Raw genomic sequence first — 23287 nt, forward strand, 5'->3', positions numbered from 1 at the left:
GGCTAAGAAATCCAGCTCGGAAAAGTCAAAAAATAGCAACCCACACATCCCAAATCATTGGTTTCAGACAACATTCACCTATGAAAGACTAAGAAATCCAACTCAGAAAAGCCCGAAATAGTAATTTACATATCCCAAATCATAATCTTCTGAAAGGACACACCTATGAAAGGCTAAGAAATCTAGCTTAGAAAAGTGAAAAATAGCAAACTAGTCATCCCAAACTATAGGTTTCAGACAACAAACACCTATGAAAGGCTAAGAAATCCAGCTCAGAAAAGTCAAAATTAGCAATCCATCCATCACAAATCATAGGTTTCAGACAACACACACCAACGAAAGACTAAGAAATCAAGCTGAGAAAAGCCCAAAATAGTAATCTACATATCCCAAATCATAGGTTTCAGACAACACACACCTATGAAAGACTAAGAAATCTATCTCAGAAAAGACAGAAATAGCAAACCACTCATCCCAATCATAGGTTTCAGTCAACACACACCTATGAAAGGCTAATAAATCCAGCTCAGAAAAGTCAAAAAAAGCAAACTACATATCCCAAATCATAGGTTTCAGTCAACGCACACCAACGAAAGACTAAGAAACCTAGCTCAGAAAAGTCAAAAATAGCAAACTACACATCCCAAACTATTGGTTTCAGACAACATTCACCTACGAAATACTAGAAAACCTTAGCTCATAAAAGACTGAAATAGCAAACTACACATCCCAAATCATAATTTTATGAAAGGACATACATATGAAAGGCTAACAAATCTAGCTCAGAAAAGTCGAAAATAGCAAACTACACACCCCAAATCATAGGTTTCAGACATCACACACCTATGAAAGACTAAGAAATCCAACTCAGAAAAGCCTAAAATAGTAATTTACATATCCCATATCATAAGTTTCAGACAGCATTCACCTACGAAATACTATCTCCCAAATCATAAGTTTCAGACAGCATTCACCTATAAAATACTAAGAAACTTTAGCTCAGAAAAGACTGAAATAGCCAACTACTCACCCCAAACTAGAAGTTTCAGACAACAAACACCTATGAGTGACTAAGAATCCTAGCTCTGAAAATTCCAAAAAGCAAACTACACCTCCCAAATCATAATTTTCTAAAAGGGCACACATATGATAAGCTAAGAATCAAGCTCAGAAAAGTCAAAAATAGCAAAAAAACCATCCCAAATCATAGGTTTCAGTCAAAACACACATACGAATGGCTATGAAATCCTGCTCAGAAAAGTCAAAAAATATCAACCCACACACCCCCAAATCATAGGTTTCAGACATCACACACAAACGAAAGACTAAGAAATCCGGTTATGAAAAGTCAGAAATAGCAAATTACATATCCCAAATCATAGGTTTCAGACAACACTCACCTATGAACGGCTAAGAAACCTAGCTCAGAAAAGTCAAAAATAGCAAACTAGTCATCCAAACTATAGGTTTCAGACAACAAACACCTATGAAAGGCTAAGAAATCTAGCTCAGAAAAGTCAAAAGTAGCAATCCACCCATCCCAAATCATAGGTTTCTGTCAACACACACCTACGAATGGCTAATAAATCTAGCTCAGAAAAGTCAAAAATATCAAAATAAAAATCCAAAATCATATGTTTAAGTCAAAACAAAAATAAGAAATACAAATAAACATAGATCAGAAAATTCAAAAATAGAAAAATACTAATCACAAACTATAGTTTTAATACAACATTCAACTACTAAATACTATAAAAAATTATCTCAGAAAAGCCTGAAATAGCAAACTACACATCCCAAATCATAATGTTCTGACAACACATACCTATGAAAGGCTAAGAAACCTAGCTCAGAAAAGTCGAAAATAGCAAACTACACATCCCAAATCATAGGTTTCAGACACTACACACCTATGAAAGACTAAGAAATCCAACTCAGAAAAGCCCGAAATAGTAATTTACATATCCCAAATCATAAGTTTCAGACAGCATTCACCTACGAAATACTAAGAAACCTTAGCTCAGAAAAGTCTGAAATAGCCAACTACTCATCCCAAACTCGAAGTTTCAGACAACAAACACCTATGAGTGACTAAGAATCCTAGCTCTGAAAAGTCCAAAAAGCAAACTATACCTCCCAATCATAATTTTCTGAAAGGACACACATATGATAGGCTAAGAAATCTAGCTCAGAAAAGTCAAAAATAGCAAATTAACCATCCCAAATCATAGGTTTCAGTCAACACGTACCTACGAATGGCTAAGAAATCCAGCTCAGAAAAGTAAAAAAAATAGCAACCCACACACCCCCAAATCATAGGTTTCAGACATCACACACCTGCGAAAGACTAAGAAATCCGGTTATGAAAAGTCGGAAATAGCAAATTACATATCCCAAATCATAGGTTTCAGACAACACTCAGCTATGAATGGCTAAGAAACCTAGCTCAGAAAAGTCAAAAATAGCAAACTAGTCATCCCAAACTATAGGTTTCAGACAACAAACAACTATGAAAGGCTAAGAAATCCAGCTCAGAAAAGTCAAAAGTAGCAATCCATCCCAAATCATAGGTTTCAGACAACACACACCTATGAAAGACTAAGAAATCCAGCTCAGAAAAGTCAAAAATAGCAAACTACATATCCCAAATCATCGGTTTCAGTCAACACACAACAACGAAAGACTAAGAAACCTAGCTCAGAAAAGTGAAAAATAGTAAACTACTCACCCCAAACTATTGGTTTCAGACAACATTCACCTACAAAATACTAGAAAACCTTAGCTCAGAAAAGCCTGAAATAGCAAACTATACATCCCAAATCATAATTTTCTGACAACGCATGCCTATGAAAGGCTAAGAAATCCAGCTCAGAAAAGTCGAAAATAGCAAACTACACATCCCAAATCATAGGTTTCAGACACCACACACCTATGAAAGACTAAGAAATCCAACTCAGAAAAGTCAAAAATAGCAAACTACATATCCCAAATCATAAGTTTCAGTCAACACACTCCAACGAAAGGCTAAGAAACCTAGCTCATAAAAGCCTGAAATAGCAAACTACTCATCCCAAACTATTGGTTTCAGACAACATTCACCTAGGAAATATTAGGAAACCTTAGCTCAGAAAAGACTGAAGTAGCAAACTACACATCCCAAATCATAGGTTTCAGACAACACACATCAACGACCGACGGGTACTCGGGGAGAGCCTTGGGGGGCCCGGGGGACCCTTGGGGGCCGGTGACCCGGTGGGTGCCCCGGGGACCTTTGGGGACGAGGGGAGGGCCTTTTGGGGTCTGAGGAGGGCGTTTGGGGGATAACATTTCGAAATTTTTACTTTTTAGTTTACTTTTTTTTGTGGCGCATCCCTGCGGCGCTTTCCTGCGGTGCCCCCTGCGGCGCATCCCCGGCGGCGCTTTCCTGACCCGCGGCTCATCCCCGCGGCACATCCCGGTGGCGCTTTCCTGGCCCACGGCGCATCCCGGCGGCGCTTCTCTGGTCCGGGGGACCTTTGGGGGCCGGGGGAGGGCCTTTGGGGCACAGGGAGGGCCTTTGGGGCACAGGGAGGGCAGTTGGGGGCCTGTGGGACATTTGGGGACCGGTGGAGGGCCTTTGGGACCCCGTTGGTCCTTTGGGAGCTCGATGGGCCTTTGGGGGGCCCGGGGATAGCCTTTGGGGGTCTGGGTGGGCCTTTGGGGGTGCCGGTGGCCCTTTGGGAGCTTGGGGGGCCTTTGAGGACCGGGGGCTTCCTTCGGGGTTGGGGTAGGAGGATTGGAACCCTTTGGGGTTGGGTTAGAGGACCTCACAACACTTTTCAAATGAAACTTGTGTATTATAACGACCACAGAGTTTCACCATTAAATTCTCTTCTAAAATCTCTTCAAAAATCATCTTTTAAAATGTCTAACTGTTTCGCCGAAATAGTTCCATAACCTGTCTAAAACAGTTTCGCCCAAATAATCCCTAAACGTAATTCAACGTGTTCCTTTTGTTTTTGGCATCTCTGCGCTAATGCATTTCAAATTAATAAGAAACCTGATTCCCGCGCTAAAACAATTCATCGCTAAGATGTTTCTTGTAGAATTGTTTCCATGGCCTTTGGTTATTAATATCCTTTGGAGTTCGACCAAAAGAGTTGTTTCCGAGGCAATGACATTAATGACTTGGATCTATTCCTGGAGAATCGTTTCAATGCGAAAATTTTTAAAGTCTGACAGATGATGTCATTGGTTGATTGACCTGTCAAGAAAGGGGAAATTAATTTGTTGTTTCTAAGGGGAATTATTGATTCACGATAGGTGAATTAAGGTCGACAGCACAGGTGTTCCAAGGTCGATGTTGTTGTTGTTGTAAGTGCACGCTCTCAGCGAATGTCAAGGTCGATGTTGTTGTTGTTGACAACCTTGGAAAAAGAGGTCATTGACCCCATTAACCACGTGTTCTCCCTAATGACTATGCCCATATTAGGAGCCCTGTCAGTATTCTATGCCCATATTTGGTGTGCTGTCCGTGTCAATAGGGGCCATTCTACTCCAGTTGCCCTCCAATCTTTTTGGTCACTTAAAAAGGGTACTATAAACTTTTAATTTCAGTTCAAACTAGCCCTAACCCGATATTCGAGGACCATTGGTTTGATATGATCACTTAAAATAAAAAATACATATCCCTGATCCTTCTTCTGGCAAAAAATACAAAATTCCACATTTTTGCTAATGGGAGCTTAAAACCTCTACAGTAGGGCTCTCTGATGCGCTGAATCTGATGGTACAATTTTCATTAAGATTCGTTGACTTTTTGGATGTGTTTCCCCACTTTTTCCAAAATCAGGCAAATTTTCCCAGACTCGTAGTTTTTGATAGGTTACACTAAACTTAATGAATCTTATATGTTTGGAACCACCATAAAACGCAATTTTTATTGATGTATCTATTGATATCAAAATTCTGTTTTTTAGAGTTTGAGTTTATTGAGCCGAGTCGCACCCTACTTACAGTTTGTGGTAACGAACTGTTAGATTTTCCTCTAATAATAGTGGCGTTTTTTTTGCGTGGTTGGTTCCGTGGTTTAATCGTGTTTTGCCATTTTTGCGTTTTCGACAAAACACGTAACAGCATGTTTTAACAAAACTTCGTTTTTTTGCGAAACAAGAAACATCATGTTGCCTGCTCGACTGTCTGTTTCCTCAAACTTGGAACTTGCTCTTTGTGCGAGTTGCGTGTTCGATTGGTCCCTATCCAGATAGAAAAAAGTTATCTGTAGATGACAAAAGAAAGGATAAGATGGAAGGGAAGAAAATGGACATAGATCCTGCTGAATATGCGTTTTTGAATAGAGGCCAAGGTGAAACATATGTGTACAAGAAAACAGGCAAGTAAAAAGCTCAGAATTTTTCCACATGTTTCCACAGTTTTGAATATTTTGCCACTTTTCCTAAAATGCGTTTTTAGACGTTCAACCAGGAACATGGACAGAGAACACGAAAGCGACAAAAACTGCGTTTTTGGGCTAGAACATGAAACTTGGAACATGAACCATGAAACACGGAACTTCGAAAAAAAAACGCAGCTAATGATTGGTTTGATGATATTGGGACAAGTTCTAGATTCTGAAACGTAGACATTTTCTTATGCCTAGGAAGCTTTTGCCAGGATTCGCTCCGTCACCTTCAACCAATCAAATTTCTTAATTTTTTTAGCCTTTTGTAAATTTCAAACTACTACCCAAGTGCCCAATCTGTTATTACCAAATCATTCACTAAAGATGCTATTTAACTAGCGAAAATGCGAGATGCAGTATCTCGTAGCATGAACAAAAATTAGTAACCAATTTGGTGCAAGCAGTAACAGAATATTCTCCTTGCCCTACCACCACAGAAACAACATGTCTTAATTACATAGGATTCTCTTGGTGTAACCTTCTCTTAAAGTACTAAGGCCATCAAAGTAAAAACATTTTTGCCCCCCTAAACCAGGGCTGTGGAGTCGGAGCCGGAATTTTTGTAAATTTTGCTGAATGTAGTCCGAGCTGGAGTCGGTATATTGAAAATGTTTTGAGTTGTGTCGGTTATAACGTAAAATATCTAGTTAAATGAAGGTTTAAAACAGGGCTGTGGAGTCCGAGTCATAAAGTCGGAGACTGAGTTTTAATAAATATTTACCGAATGGAGTCTGAGTTGGAGTCAATATTTTTAAAATTTCGGGAGCCTGATTTGGAGTCGGAGTCGGTTGACTCCGCAGCCCTGCCCTAAACCTATCTTATGTCTATTCGCGCATGAACATAATTTCCTAAGTTCTTTTTGGTTGCTTCAAAAATATGAAAGGATAACACCACATTTTAGGGGAAGTACCACAATTTCGTCAGTGTTGTCACGTTGGATCACAAATAAGCTACACTAATAAGTTAAATTTGACAATGCTTTTTGTCCATAGAAACTCACAATATCAATCTTTTGATTCCGAAAGACAACTACAACTTTTTAAGCTGTTTAGTGCCATATGCTGATTTTGTCCCCCCCCCCCTCGTTTTTTCCTTTTCTTTCTTTAATCATGCCAAAATCTGTATGACTGCATATAATCAGTCTTTTATTCTTTTTTTTTTATTGAAAATTGAATTCCTGGTTCTTTCTAATTTTTAGATTTATTCCATATATGGTTGTATAAGTTTCCGCTTCAAACAGTTCATCTTTACTGTCTTTCGTATTTTGACAGCCGGTCAAGATAATATGCTAGAAAGGGCTGTATTTAGCCTGCATGTTTTATTTTCTTTTTTTTTCCAGGAGTGTTCGTATCGAAGTGGTGCTCCAAGAAAGCTGGGTAAGAAAAAAAAACATGGACCATGGTACATTTACATGGCTACCATATCCAGGTGATCATCAGCCGCGATGACGTATAGTTGTGGTTTGCTACTAAATTCAATTTATTGGGGATTTGACCTCTTACCTTGATTGGGCCATCGGTCAGATTTAAGTAAGTATACTGATCTGAGCATTTAAAGGGCTGATCTAACGTTGATGTGGGAACTGTCTTCAAATGTCTGTCAACTGCCGTGAGTTAGTATTGGTGTAGGCTAGTTGCAGCCTACCACCTTCAACGCTTGTAGTCCTGATCGAGTTTTTGTTCTGGCCTGTAGCTTACGTATTTTGATAGTCATCTGCTTGATTGAATCTATGGTAAGGGTAATTGAGTCCGTTTATTTTCTCACTCAAAACAGTCCACGGGTGTAGCAAGAATGCGAATCCAGCTACTAAATTGGTCCTCTACAATTTTTGTTAAAATGCAGAAAACAAATGAGATTAAGCAAAGCTATTTGCAGGTTTAAATTTTTTTGTGCTGCTTTTACCACCAAATTGCATTTACGGTGATCTGATTTTTTTTTCTTTTTTATTATTTCAACTATGATTGGCTTATATCTTGCAACAAAAATTTTTTTTTTTTTTACAATCCACTTTCCGAATTTTTTAAAATAAGCTCTTTGCTGCATGTACTTTAATGGGTGAGTTGAAATATTTATACGCATTTTTTTGCCCATCATAACGCAGGAAAGGACGACAGATGACCGATGAATCTTGCCGGGACATGCAAAAATGGCCGTTTTTGCGTGAACATTCAGCAGTGTGACTAAGGGTTAGTTGCTTTTAAGGATGATATTTTGGGGAGGGAGTCTGATTTCTTACTTCCTTGTCTTTCAGAGTGCTTACCAAAGTACTGTCTTCAAATAGCTGAAACGTCGTATGTTCTCACTTCATACGCATCTTGATTGAGTCTTCCGCTTGGATTGTACCATCAGGGAGTAAAATACTTGTTGTTTTAGTTATATTTAAAGGGCTTATAGTAGATTGGGAAGTTCTGCAACTTGATTTGTGCAACTTCTTCAAATTTGAGGGCTTACCTGGGTTCAATAAATTGGTGGCAAACAGCTGCAATGCATTCTCATTGGTACTATTTCTACCTTTGGGGATCAGTGGTGGTTCTGGTCTTTCTTGTGCACGGGGGAAAATGTGTATTAGCCCTCCCCCATCCTGTCCCCCAAATATTTTCAGGTCAGATTTTAACAAAAATTTTATTTATTAACAAAACTGTATAAAACATATTAGTTAATTAATAATTTATTTTTTACTTATTTCTATTTTACTAATTAATTATTTTTTTATTAATTACTTTCATTTATGAACTGCGTCCTTTACTTTATTTTAATAAAAATAAAATTTCAAAAAATACTTAATGATTATAACCGTTAGATTATTTATTTCAAGTTTTGCGCCCATAAAATTTCTGCGCCAGGGCAAGTGTGCCCTCCATAAAACCACCACTGTTGGGGATCCAAAAGTGCATAGATTGAAATAAATTGAAGACAGGAATATTGGCAACAAAATTCCAGAACAATTGTAAGAGGAAAATGCAAAATTTGGGTATATATATATACATATATATACATATATATATATATATATATATATATATATATATATATATATATATATATATATATATATATATATATATATATATATATATCCGAAATGTCTTAAAACATCTTTAGTGATGAAACAAAGCGACAATAAATTGACCTTCATTAGGGAGAGGGAATTTCACTCGCCCCAAAAGAAATGTAGTGAAATATATTGAGCACTGCTAATTTCACCAAGAATCACATTTGCATCAGAATCAGTACTGAGGTGGAATTGGTGTAATCAGAGTTAATTTGTAATGGGTGAACTTCTACAGCGTCCCAGAATGCAAATAATAGGCCCGTTCTTTTGCACTAAAATCTTACATCTAAGATCTCACATCTTTCTGCAAAGATTTCAGTTCTTTTAACTCATCCTTGTTCTAAGTTCTTACAACTCACTGATGTTAGCAAAAAGTGTGAAAGACGCCATCTTTCTGCCATATAGAACAATGATGAGAGAACTTTGATGATATAATCATCATTGTTCTTATGGTTCGTTTACACATTGCGGAAATCCGTCCGTTTCTGTTCGAACTATGGCTAAAATAACGCTGCGTTTTAAGGCAAAGATTTCAAATTATCGCAACAGCATGACCTATGTTCTTACCATCTTCTGAAAGCTGTTGAGCAATAGAGAGCCAAATGACCCCGTTTTTCTTAGTTTTCTTATAGTCTGGGTGCGCAGAATCATAGAAGTTGGGGTAGTCTTGAACCAAAGTTATAAGATCGTGTAGTTTTTGATAATCCATACTCATGATTTTATTCATTTAAAAATCTTGCCTAGATTCCGTCCTGATTTGACCAAAACGTTGCGTAAAGCTAGATTTTTTCCAGCACGAAAACGGACGGAATTTCCGCACGGATTGCTAAATCCGCATGAATTTCCGCAATGTGTAAACGAACCATTAGACCGCTGATCAGAGCAGAATGATGAAAGACGTTTGCAAATGAACACTATGAGATGTAAGATCTTAGTGCTAAGATTTCACTTTTGAGCGTTCTTTGTCAAAAGATGTAAGATTTTAGCACAAAGATGAGTAAAAGAACGGCCCTAATGTGTAAAACGCTAAACTTCGTCTAAATATTTTGTAAAGGGCCAAAACAGGCCGTTGAGTAGAGCTTCGAAAGATCCCGCTGCTATAACTTGTCTAGAATTGATATTTCACCATACAGTGTCACAATAAAAGGAGATTCGTTGACTTTTTTTTGTTAGCCTGCATGTTTTAACTTTTTTTATTTTATTCCAGGTGTGTTGGTACCAAAGTGGTGCTCATAGAAAGTTGAGTGAGAGAACATGGACGATGAAACTGTTACTTGGCTACCATCTGCAGATGACTTATCAGCTGCGATGGGCTATTATTCTGGCTTGCTGCCAAACAACTCATTTGAGTGTTGACCTCTGACCTTGATAGAGCCATTGGCTAGATTTATTATACGGTAAGTATACTGATGTGACCATTTAAAGGACTTACCTTTTGTCGAGGTGGGCAGAGTCTTCAAATGTCTATCAACTACCATGAGTTATTATTGGTGGTAGATGGCGGTAGCCTACTGCCTGCAACACTTAATCTATGGTAAGGGCTCTTGCTGTCTTACCCTTCGTTCACATGGGCCCGTTATTTTTTTTCTCACATAAAACGACTCACAGGTCTAGCAAAAACGCGAAATTGGCTGCACCAAATGGAAGTAGCTCCAGAATTTCTATTAGGGGGGGGGGGGCGATGCAAGAAGACTATTTCCGGATAGTCAATGGACATGGGCTATATAATAGTTATTTTATCCAAATTATTGGGGGTGGGGGGACTGTCCCCCTTGCGTTCTATGGTTAAATTTGTAGATGGTGCGCTTTGTTTTGTTCGCAATTCTAGATCTCTTTTAAGTGAAATACTACCGTCTTACAAAGGTTAAAAGTGACTAAAGCAGATGTGTCACGTATAGAGTAGGATCCATCCTCGGTTTGTTCGGTCAGTCGGTGATAAAGAATGGAAATATAAAATTATTGCTCGAGAACTGCAGCTTTATAGTAAAATTTTCCATGCTCCGATTTCACTGCTGCTTAGCTAATTTTACTGCAGTTTACCGATTCTTTCGGAAATACCCTGCATAGTCTGTAAATATGACCTGCCGTCCAAAAAAATTACCCCCCCCCCCACTTCATTGGTTGTGCGAGCAATTTCTCTGCTTAAGGGGATTTTTCTCCTTAAAAGTGACAAAAACCGTATAAATATTCTTTTCAAAAATATCGAAATTTTCACCATTTTAAAGTTCAAAAAAAAAAAAAAAATTAAGACGCCGATCTTCGTTTTTTTTTTTTATTAACAAATGGGTCAAAAAAAAAACGCACAACAGCAATCTCCATATAATACTAACATATATGCATAATATATATATATATATATATATATATATATATATATATATATATATATATATATATATATATATATACATATAGATATACATATATCCATGCACACTCAGTGAATTGGGACTCCTCCCCGAATGCTCACTTTCTTCCCTCTTCTCAAGACAAATTCTTGAGCACAATCCAAAAACTAATAGGAGTACTATTAACTTGGACCTGCCTTGGAAAAACAGCAGCATATAAAATGTTTTTAATTCTAACATATAACCCAGAAGAAAGGACGTGATGTGATGTTTGCATATTTTTACAGGAAATTGGTTAAGGTTTTAAAGGTTTTTATGGAAATAAGTTTTTTGGTCTTAGATATAAATAACAACATTATGTTATTACTACCGTGTCTAGCTGAATAATGTGGCTTCAATTTAATTTTTCTGGCTTTGTATAATTGATAAGTATCGCAACACCCAACTAATCGTTTGTCTGGAATAATGTGGCGGCAAAAAATGGGTTACGGTTTCTCCGTAGTACTGTTCTAATCAGTTTCAGGTGGTTTTCTGATGCTCACAAGAGAGTATAAGTTTTCCTGTTTTGGTTCGCCTGAAGCCTAAAGGCAAGTGAGTGTAACTCATATAGATATGATACCGTCAGTAGGTTTCATTAAAAGGTGACAAGTTCTGTACGTAGTTCATAAAGTATACCCTGCTTTATCTTACGGCTGGGGGATTTAGTTGTAACTTTCAGGATTTTTTTTTTAGAGGGGGGGGGGGTAATTGGACCTAAAGTTTAGAAAGTATTAGTGACACGTCGTTTCTTAACGGCAAAAAATTGAATTTGGCGCTAAAAAATAGGAGCCAGAAATACTCTCCGGCTAGCAGCCCGGATTTACTGTTCAAGTCTATCCAATTCTTGTCGTCTTGCAAATATGAGTCTGGCAGCTAGATTATCTCAAAACTAGTTCAAAATTTTGGAAATAGTTTAAATCTTAGAATGATATATGCTTAAAGGAGCCAGAAATACCCTCCGGCTAGCAGCCCAGATTTACTGTTCAAGTCTATCCAATTCTTGTCGTCTTGCAAATATGAGTCTGGCAGCTAGATTATCTCAAAACTAGTTCAAAATTTTGGAAATAGTTTAAATCTTAGAATGATATATGCTTAAAGGAGCCAGAAATACCCTCCGACTAGCAGCCCAGATTTACTGTTCAAGTCTATCCAATTCTTGTCGTCTTGCAAATAAGTATGGGCACTGTTTCTGTTTTCTGTTTCTGTTCTGTTTTTAAAGTACCTTTTTCTGTTCTGTTCTGTTTCTGTTTTTATAATAGCTATTTCGTCCTGTTTCTGTTTTTTTCCTACCTGTTTTTCTTCTGTTTCTGATTTTACTTTAGTGATACGAGAATGAGATATTTGAGAATTACAAATTGATTTTAAATCATAATTGAACTGATATATTGAACTTACAAATTGATTTTTAAATCATAATTTGAAATTTTGAAGAAGCGTGGTTACGCCCCATGCGATTTCTAGAATTGGAACATAAGTAAAATTATGGAACTCCGTCTTTCAAACATATCAAATAGTGCTCCTTGATTGTTTCAGCTAGGCATAATTAGAGACTAGGAGTCAGATGATAGTAGGTATTTGCTCAAGTGTTAGCAGTGGCGAATCCAAGGAGGACCCCGCTCCCCCCTCCAAGATTTTTCTGGCATCCTCATTCTTCATTTTTTTTTTCTTTTTTTCACTCCTTTGTTTAGAATAAATCCGTCAATTTCGTCAATTATTGGTACCTTTGTCACATTGGATCCCCCTAAGATTGTACTTATTGGTAGCCTTGTCACATTAGGCCTCGCCAGAGATTTTACTTTAGATCCGCCGCTGAATGTTTGGACGGTGAAGGTACAATTTAATTCCACTAAAGTGACGTAGTGCTTCCAGTACATTATTCCATTAATTGAGCAGGAAAGTTGCGCAGTTACTGTCCAGGAAAAGCAGGATACAAACAAACCACTTATTATTGTATATCCTGGTTCTATTGGTAGGGCCTCTGTCTCCTACATTACATGGGAAATAATTTGCACCTTTAGCCGCGAGAACTTTAATTTAACGGTTTTTATGGAATTTATGCTGCTAAATAACATTGACTTGCTACGATTACCATGCTGACCTATACATGATAAATACTGATTATTAATTTGCAAATTCTCTTAAATGCTTAGTCAGAGAGCAATGTATATGTATTGAAGTCTTGTCCAGTAGAAATATATGTTTTTGCTAGCAAATCTTAATTGCATCAACATAACAAGATAGCCAAATATACTTTTTCTCATGTTACTAAAATCATCCCTGAATAAAACCAATAGAAATCCTTTCAAGAAAAAGACTAGAGTTGAAACTAGCTGATTTTCTGGAAGGGCCAAATTCTTATAAAATGCGGATATACTTTTCTCATTTAGTAGGATATCAATCTTCCGGTGAACACAGTATTTTTTACCATACAAGACAAGAAAAAAAAATAACGCTAAGCGGTGAATTATTTCACGTATCTGTCTCATAAATACCAATTATAGACAAAAAAATTCCAGTAAAAATTAATATTGTGCTTCAAATGGTCTTAAGTTGTTATGAAATCGTAGTTGGGATAGGTCATTTTGCTTTTATAAGAAGACAGATTTTCTTGGCTTATTGTGCCAACAAACCGGCTCAGGAGGCAATTCGTCCCTTTCCCCCTATTTATGCCAATGAGGTGAAAGAGGTCAGATATTTGGGTGGAGGTGCAATTTTTAAAATGGTAGGCTACGGGAAGGTGCTTCTAAATTTGTAAAAAATCCTAAAATCAACCTTCGTGCTAAGAAAAGTATGATGTCATCTTCTGATGACGACTTGGACGTTCCAAGTAAAACTTCTAAGCTATCTCTCTGGTTATCCCATGTGAAAAAAGGAATCACAGAAAGTATCAGGTACAACTTCTCCAAAGTGTCTCTAAAGGCTAAGGGAGTCTCTACCACGACATTTATATACCATCTTAAAAGGAAGGATATAATTGATGTGCAAAAAATCTGCGGCTGGAGCAGTAAATAACAAACCCATACCAACTAAAAAAAAATATATATATATCAAGTCAGGCTGATGCCCTAAAGAAAGCTCCCGATAGCAAAGCAAGTGACACTGAGGACAATGAATTAGTGAAATCCGGAATAAGAAGAGCAGACATACGACCATTCCTTAGTTATAATCAATCAAAATAAACTTCTCCGTGGAAGCTCTGCTACAAAACCCTATTTAAAGACAAATTGGTACTTTCTGTGTTTGATAAGCCAGATATGAAACAGATTGTTTAAAATACAACAGGGGGTGGGGGCTTGAAAGCATCATCCTAGGGAACTATCCATCGTCACATAAATGTTGCTGCCAGAAAAAAAAAGTTAAACAGAAGGCTGATGAAAATTATTCAGACTGCCTTTCTGTTCCTTTTTCTGAAAACTCCGGAAGTAAAGATAATTTTGCTGAAGAATCTGATTAAACTGATGCAGTGTCTACAGAAAAGGGCGGTGAAAGTAATGGAAAAGAACAGTGGGGAGCTGGGAGTCTGTCAGAAAACAAGATTGCAGCATAGGCTGTCTGATGACATGTTACACAGCTTATCTGGATCCTTCAACATTTTGGAGGTTTTCACTTAAGGGTCGTTCTCTGGTCCCTTAATCTTTGACACCATTACTATAGGATACATTATGTAATGGTGCAGAGACTGCAAGAGATCCCACTCCAACTCGCCGGGTACTGCTGAAGTCCTTGAGGCTATGGTAGTCCGATGAGGAAAGGAGGGCAAAAGTGCAATTTTCTTATATTACACCTTTGAAATATTGGGAGATCCAGGTTTTCTTTGGGGGGGGGGGGGCTCGGCTAAGAAATAAAATTAGTATTCTTGGATTGTGTAATTATAATTAGTTATAGTCGAGGATGTCACTACCCTTTTCCTTTGAGAATGGACTATGAAAAGGAACCTAGATAATCAAAAGTCCACTCGTATTCTTTAAACAAAAATTTAAAGTAGTAACAATTTCTATGATAGAGCAACTGCATGCGTTGGAGAAAGTACTTTCCGCCGCAAAGCAAAGGAAATTTTCAAAACAAATTGTCAAAAACTACAATTGTCCTTATATTTGCATCCTTTGAAAACCTATTTAAGAGAAGAGAATACTTAAAGAAAGTATTATGTAGCAATTTCATGCTTTTGTTTAAGATGGCTTCCACACATTAGGATAGAGTAGGTGGGGGGGGGCGGGGAAAGCATGGTCTGGAGGGGAAAATTGTCCCTTCCCAAATCAACTATATGCTCTGCTTAAATACTAATGACTTTGAGCTGACTGCGTAATTTCATGTTGAAATTATTTTATTTTCAAAATGTCTCGAATAACTAGTATGTATTTCCGGGAAGTTGGAGTAGATGCTGTGTAAACAGAAAAGTGTATTTTTGGAACGGGAAAATGGAAGAAAAATAACCATAAAGAAAAAAATTATGGCAATATTTATGTGCGCAGACAATTTTTCGCCCCTATATTAGAAAAACTGCTCTTTTTTGCGAAAAAATACTGCAAGAGTACTAATTTTTTTCAAGTGTTACCACCAGAGAAAGGCACTACCCATGGCAAGTGGCAATCCTGACGAGAAGCTAAGGAGAAACTATGAGGTTAATGTGTTCACATTGGTGACCCAGTCATTTTATGGACCCAAACCAAGAGATCTTTCCGGAGTTGCCAGAAACCACTCTAAACCCTCTTAGCGTAATACTACTAGTGTGTGGAGCGATAATGCATTTTTGATTGTAGATTATTTCGTGCGAAAACAGTATGCCCAGATAACATCCTAATAAGGGAAAAGCACAATTTTTAAATGATAAGCTTTAAGGCTTGAACAACTGATGTTATAATTCACTTTACGATAATAAGACAAAACTTACCATTCAGAATTGTTTTTCCTTTAACGTTTAGGTGTTCGAAAAATAGCTGTTTAAACAGCTGTTTTTGATCAGGAACAGCTGTTTTCTGTTTTTACCAAAAAACAGATCAGAAACAGAAACAGGTCTTCTGTTTTTTGTTGACCTGTTCTGTTTCTGTTCTGTTTTATTCAAGCCCTGTTTTTTTTTCTGTTTCTTCAGTAAAACAGAACAGTGCCCATGCTTACTTGCAAATATGAGTCTGGCAGCTAGATTACCTCAAAAGTAGTTCAAAATTTTGGAAATAGTTTAAATCCAAGAATGATATATGCTTTATTGAGTAATTGAGTCTCAGTTTATTCAGTTTATCTTTATTAAGTAATTGAGTCTCAGTTATGATTCGGCAAGGTTTTAAAAAATTTAATTGCTTTCATGTTCTTTAAAACCACAAGGTTGATAATTTGAATTTGGCGCTAAGAAACACGAGCCAGAAATAATTTCCGGCTAGCAGCCTGGATTTGCTGTTCAAGTCTATCCAATTCTTGTCGTCTTGCAAATATGAGTCTGGCATTTAGATTATCTCAAAAGTAGTTCAAAATTTTGGAAATAGTTTAAATCCTAGAATGCTGAAACAGAGAAATGTATTCCCTGCAATAAAAAAGTTTTGTGTATTTATCCCGTTTAATTTAGTATTTATTTGTATACAAATGAAAATATTTGCCAATTCCTGGTAGTTCTTTCCCCAATTTTTAAAAGAACATATTTTATCATTTTATGGTTTTGGAAATATCTAAATGTTTTATGGTAAAATAATGTTGTCTGGTTTCGAAAATTATTTACAGGTGGCATTTTTGCCCCAGTTGTGGCCGTTCTCGCCCAACTTCTACAGACTTAAATGTATATAATCCATATATAAATTAAATGTAAACCTGCAAATTTTATCAGTAATTTGATTGCCCTCTCCGCCACCTTCTGTACATCTTAATGTGCTCCTTGCTCCACCGCGCATGGCAAACTTCGTGCCACTAGGAAGATATTTCCGCTACGATGCAGCTCTGTGCGCCACGCATGGCACAATTCCGCCATAAATAGCGCACGGTTCATGGTGTACACGATTTCTGAATGAGGGCATCTGATCGTACTAATGATAATGGCATGCTAAAAGAACATTTCTTATTTTCTTTTATTAAAAGTGGGAGATACGCTGTCTCTTTTGGGGCACGATGATGTATGCTTGTATTTTCTTTAAGTAGCTAATCTTATCCTTTCAAAGGGTAAGAAAGGATTGTGTATTCCTTCTTCTTCTTCTGTTAGGACTCAGTAGAGACTATTTAGCCCAAACTCATAGTAGAGAATACATATTCCACTTCTTCCATAACGAGTTGATTCTAAAAGTATTGAAGATAAGTAAAGTATGTACTTGTAAAGTGTATGGATTTAAAAAAAAAGAATATGACGGATCGAAATATACTAAGTTCGCCACGTATTTATGATTTGACTTGTTTTCTTGATCTCTAAGATTGCGCCATAACGGATCATGACAAAACTGGTCATGGAGAAATCTGGTCTTGACCAAATTAAAAAAAAAGGGGAAAAAGGTGGGATGAAACCACTTGTGTAATGATTGAAATCCATTAATGGCAGAATGCAGGTTATGTGATACTGATAATTCAAGGTCAAAGCCAATATAATGATATATGCGTGTAGCAACAACTTTAGGTGAGAACCAGAGGTTGTGTTAGGGGAAGGGACAGAGGGGGCACTTGCCCTGGGCAAAGAACTTTTAGCGATGCATAATTTTAAATAAATAATCTAACGGTTATAATCATTTTGGAATTTTAGAAATTTTATTTTTATTAAAATATAGTAGCGGGCACAGTTAATAAATTAAAATAATTAATAATAATTAAAAAAATTAAATAATAACCTAAAAATAGTTAAAAGATAAATTATTAAATAATTAAGGGGCTAATCAAGATTTTGTCCCGGGCACAAGAGAGGCCAGAACTGCCTCTTGTGAGAAGACAACGTTCTTCTGTCTTCTTCTAACGAGGGATATTTGACCGTTGGCATACCGATGAATTCGGTAGTCTTGTACGAAAGCCAAACCTTCCACCTCGTTTGCAATACCAACTTGCCACCATGTACAAGTCAAAGTTGCTGCTTCCTTGAAAGCAATGCATTTTTGACCGGAACTGCAAAAATGTTCATACACGTTTACTATGCCATCTGTTGACAAGGGTTGTGCACAACCGAGTTGTGCTTGGTTAGAGGACTCCAGAACAGTGTGTTCAGGAAGTCTTGTGATTCTTGTTACAAGAAACGTTTCTTGTTTGAATTTTTTGTTTCTGTTTTGTGTATATTTTGTTATTGTATTAAAGTGGGAGAAATTGGCTAGTAATTAATACTGCAAACTAGTAAATACGTCACTTTTTTCGTATGCTCAATGTTTTTGAATAGGTAAAATTGTTTTTCTTGTTGTGAACAAAGAAATCTTTACTCATTATTTTGGGATAAATATTATTAATTTCATATGATTCCTCAAATTTGTTCGGACTCTAATTGTTATTAGCATAATAATACATGTTCGAATTGTTTATCCTAGTTATAATTATTGTGAACACAATGTTTCAGGCAAAGAAATTGGATTTCTCATTATTGACACGACGTATAAGCGAACCGAATATTTGGCTATATGATGCATTTAAAATCTTCATGTTTCACGTGAAGATCATCTTTCTTCACGTTTCGCCCATTAGCAATTTCAGGTTTTTTTGCTCTGTATGAAAATCCAGTCTTTTCCATTCTTGACTACGATATAAGAACGTCGACATGTCAGTGGATCCGTATTCTGTTGACATACGGATTCGATCCGTATCCTTACGGATGACATACGGACACGGATCCGTATTTATCTTAGCTCTAGTATTGGCTCTGTCACGTAAATACGCAGGGAGCCTTATGCCCTCCCCCCTTGAAATCGTATATTGCTCTTAATTTCTTGGGACTTCTTGTTAGAAATAAAAAAAAAAAAAAATTTAATTGGGTTCCCTCGAAAAAAATATAGGGTCCCCTATGTACTTATCTGGACGCTGCTTTCAAGAAAAAAAATAAAAAAAGAAAGAAAGAAATTTTAGGTTTCTCTGATTCTAGTTGGGGTGGTTTGAGTTTTTTTTTTCTATTCTTAAAATTAAATTAATAAAAAAAAAAAATCATAATTGGGTCTCTGAAAAAAAAAAAAAAAAAATCGTTGGCACGTGTCTTGACACTGTGTTCGAAAAAGCACTAGAAAAAATAAAAACAAAAAAAGGATAAAAGCAATTCAGCCTTTTCTGGCCCTCGGTGGGGGTGGAGTCTGGATAATTTTCCTTACCCGGGCACTTTACAAAAATTATTCGTGGAAAGTATGATTTTAGAATAAATTAAATCGTCATCTTGCTGTTGAACGAGAAACCATGTTTTATCCTGAAACTAAATGAAAATACAAATTTTCAATACTGCTAGAAATACCTTTTTGGGTTTTAAGAAAACGTGAATATATTTAGAAATTACTGGAAATGATCCAAACTGCCTGGCTACATTTTGTTACCTAAGAGAAGAGTTATTTTAAAGACGTCGTAATTGTGTTTCTTGTAGGATGTCGCCATGGGCGTCTGTTTTTTACGTTCACAGACATTTAAGCTTGCGTTGTCTTGTTTTTTTATCTCTTTTTCGCTCATGCATTTTTGTAATAAATGAAATATTTGGTACTTTTCAATTAGCTGGGACCCACGCGATATATTGTATAGGGAAGATGCTAAAGGAAATTAGTCAAACGGGTATATTTCAATAGAGAATTGGATCGGAAACCGTGGTTTGTCATTGAGTTTACAATATTTAAACTCTGGTTTTTTTGGGGTTTAGGGGGGAAAAGGTACCTAGGTTAGGTTATGTATTTTATATATGCTATGCGTTACGCCCCACCCCTCTAATGTGCAAATATACAGCCTAAATTTGTTTCTAAACTATTATATTTTTATCATATCTTGTTTTATTTCATTCGCATTAACCAAGCTTCACTTCTCGTGTGGGTACCAGCTCATTGAATAGTACCGAATCCTTGCCCCTTCCTCTGTTCACTACTCTTTCCAAATAGAATAATCACCTCTGTTGCAATTCTTGTCTGAGTTCTGTCTCGTAGGTGACCTTAGTTGGATTCAAAACATGGTTGCCACCCCCAGTGATTTTTCACTATATCTAGCGATTTTTTATATTGTCTAAGCTAAAAAATCACTAAATCGGCACATAAATCACTAAGACCATTGAAGAAAATCGCTAAATCACTAAAAAGGTACCTAGGTTAGTTTACGCATTTAATATATGCTATGCTTTACCCCCACCCCCCTAATGTGCAAATATACAGTCTAAATTTGTTTCTAAACTATTATATTTTCAAATATCTTGTTTTATTTCATTCGCATTAACCAAACTTGACTTGACTAGTACCGCGTGGTACCGAAAGTACCGAAGATTTTTAAAAAAAAAAAAGAAGGATAAATTGACGAATTGCCGGGGAATGAACGCTTGAACTCGTCACCTGGTAGGGTATAACTTCGAAAATCTGGAAAAATAGGCGAATTATTATCGAATATAATAATCTGTAGGGAACAGTTATATAAATGTCTAGCTTTTTTTAGGAGTGGAGATGGACTGGAAGATCTCCTCCCCCCCCCCCCTTGCATCCGTGTCAGATATACTAGATAAAATTAACAATCTTTAAGAATTTCATAAAAGATCTTTTGTTGTGGTATGAACCATATTTCAGTTCAGTAAACTCTGGCATTCTCACCACTCCTCCCTCCACCTCACACAAATCTGTCAAACACAAGGAGGTGCTAAAACTTTGCTCCCCCTCTTTCAAAATCTTGGATTTGATATGCCTTAAATACCACTCTATTGTGTGCTTAATCCCCAAATATCTAGAATTCAAAAATTTCGCTCGTGCGTTTAGGTTTCAATGATTTTATTGGCTGCTATTAAAAAAATATTGTTTATTGTTGGTTTATATCTGCATGCAATTTAAAAGTTATTAATGAAAACGCCCCTCGAAATTATAAATCCAGCAATGTTTAAAAAATCAAGGACAATGAAATTGAAAGCTGATTATTAAAATTGGTTAAGTGGAAACTTGCACAGAAAAATATCTTAGAAAATTTGGAACAAATTTTGTTCTTAATAATAAAAAAGCCTTCACATGCAGTTATTTAGTTTTCGGTAATAGGACACCAAACAAAAAAAGAAACGTTTATGAAAAATAAGCTAAAACATATGTGCGTGTTTGAAGTTTTTTGGATTAAAGCGGTGTCAAATTTCACTAATTATTTTGCTTATTTATTTTCATGGCTCAACATGGCAACACTGTCAGAACGTGGTTCTGCCATAAAAAAGTTCACATTTTGAAACAACCAAAAGAAAGAGCTGAGGAAATTACGGTTTCAGGTTAGGTTAGATGGATTCAGAAGACAAAAAAGATTTTATTTTGGTGGCCTTGATACTTTAACCGTTTCGTATTCCCCAAAAATTGCATTGAAATAAAGTGGCAATTAAAATTGTCTTTTGAGCGTTCTTAGCCTGGTGATTTTTTCCATATAAAATACCTACTATTGTGTTTTTCCAAACCTCAAGCCTGACAGATCATCGCTTCTGAAATTTTTCTCTGGAGATGAAAAAACTTGTATAATATTTTTGGAAATAGTCGATTTCATGAACAACAAAATCAGGTGACGGGATAGGCGTCTGAAACCAATCTGGTCTAGACATTGTTTTTAAATCGTAAACAGAGAGGAAAAAATAGATGGCATATGTTCACAGCCTTTGTACTAGGATCTCTTTCATGGGCTTTAGACTTCAATATGGGGTTTTGGACTACACTGTAATATGAGACCGAGTATTAAGGACATTTATATTTTTAAGGACGTTTAATCTGAAATTATTATTTATTTATTTTTTTTATCATAAGATTATAATAAATCTGATAAGATTAAATTTAAAATTAATTTAAAGATTTAAGGACATTTAAATCTAAAGTTTTTTAATTCCCAACGGCATTTAAATCAAAACATTTTTTGTTACCGGGTCCCATCTTACGTCTGATCGTACCTGAGAGCTGGGATTTTTAAGGTTCCTTCTTTCCGCTATTTAAAAACTATAGGGTTTTTAGGGTAGTATCACATTTTCGTCGCTGTTGCTACGTTGAACCGTGTTAATGACTAAGCAAAGCTAATTAGTTAAATTTGACAACGCTTTTTGTGTGGAAATATTCTAACATTGACAATGTGTTGTTGACTCCTAACGACACATACACCTTTAAATGGAAGCTACACCTTCTGAAGCTGTTGCGCGCTGTATGTTTTTAACTTGAATATTGCTAACCCACGTTTTTTTTTTTTTTTTTTTTTTTTTTTTTTTTTTTTTTTTTTTTAATAGTTTGGTCTGTGTATGTGCAACTACCAAAAGCTGGATAACTGCATTTGGAGATCGGTCTTATTTATAAATTTAATTCCCATTTTTGCTGAAGCTGTTGCGCGCTGTATGTTTTTAAGTTGAATATTGTTAACCCACGTTTTTTTTTTTTTTTTTTTTTTTTTTTTTTTTTTTTTTTTTTTTAGTTTGGTCTGTGTATGTGTAACTACCAAAAGCTGGGTAACTGCATTTGGAGATCGGTCTTATTTAGAAATTTAATTCCCATTTTTTCTAATTTTTTAAGATACGTGTTTCTGTGAAATTTTTCTAATTAAAAGTTGGCGTTTGAAAAGCTTGAGAAATCAGTGACGTGTTGCGTTAAATGGGCTGTAAAAAGAGCCAACCATGGGGAAGGGTAGGGGTGCTATCTAGGAGATGGAAAATATACGGAGAAAACGAATTTTGTTATATCATAGCAAAATTGATACTTTTCTAGAAACAATTTGTTTGTTTTTTTGCCTTAGTCTCCCTTCTCGTCCTCATCCTTATGGGAGCTCCTTCTGCAGCCGATCCTCTACCAATAATAGTTTCGCGGGTGTCTCTAGTTACAAGCACTATTTGAGGGTGAAATTGCCATTATTTGCCCACAAATTGGTTTTAGCCCATCAGTATGTGTATTGTGACTGAACTTTGTGACTAAACTACTGAACTTCAGTCTTGTAAATTGGTCACCCTGCTTTACATAGGGCCTTCAATAGTGTAAACTTGTGGCTGACTGTTTAATTATTTTCAGCTTATCAATCAGAATCATTTTTACTCACTTACGTTAAGCAGCAGACGCTACGGCATGACAGTGAGAAATCACTATTTTTCAAAACTGAGTCATAATAAAAAATTGACCGAACAGTAATCAAGGGTGAAGAGAAAAGCAGGACGCCCCAGATTTGGACTGGATACTACTGCTGCTACTACTAACAGTTCATGGCACACAAAGCCAGTTAAGGTCAACCTAGCTGTGTACGCTTCTCCTCCACCTCAATTTATCCAAAGCTTGACTGTTTACCCCCTCTCGTTTTTCCTCTAAACTATTTCTTATAAAC

The 23287-nt window shown here is 36.4% G+C and overlaps 1 long non-coding RNA gene across 4 annotated transcripts in view; it reads left to right on the top strand.

Moving 5' to 3' along the window:
• Positions 1-23287, top strand: part of LOC148944211 (uncharacterized) — a 59705-nt gene that overhangs the window by 19868 nt on the left and 16550 nt on the right. For all 4 annotated transcript variants that reach the window (XR_016142833.1, XR_016142831.1, XR_016142834.1 and 1 more), the window contains 2 exons: positions 6780-6969; positions 9700-9889. This is a non-coding gene — a long non-coding RNA (uncharacterized LOC148944211). The remainder of the gene's footprint in view (positions 1-6779; positions 6970-9699; positions 9890-23287) is intronic.

This window comes from Artemia sp. Qi Xiang Cuo, chromosome 14 (assembly GCF_049724085.1).
Source record: "Artemia sp. Qi Xiang Cuo chromosome 14, ASM4972408v1, whole genome shotgun sequence".
Taxonomy (NCBI): Eukaryota; Metazoa; Arthropoda; class Branchiopoda; order Anostraca; family Artemiidae; genus Artemia; species Artemia sp. Qi Xiang Cuo.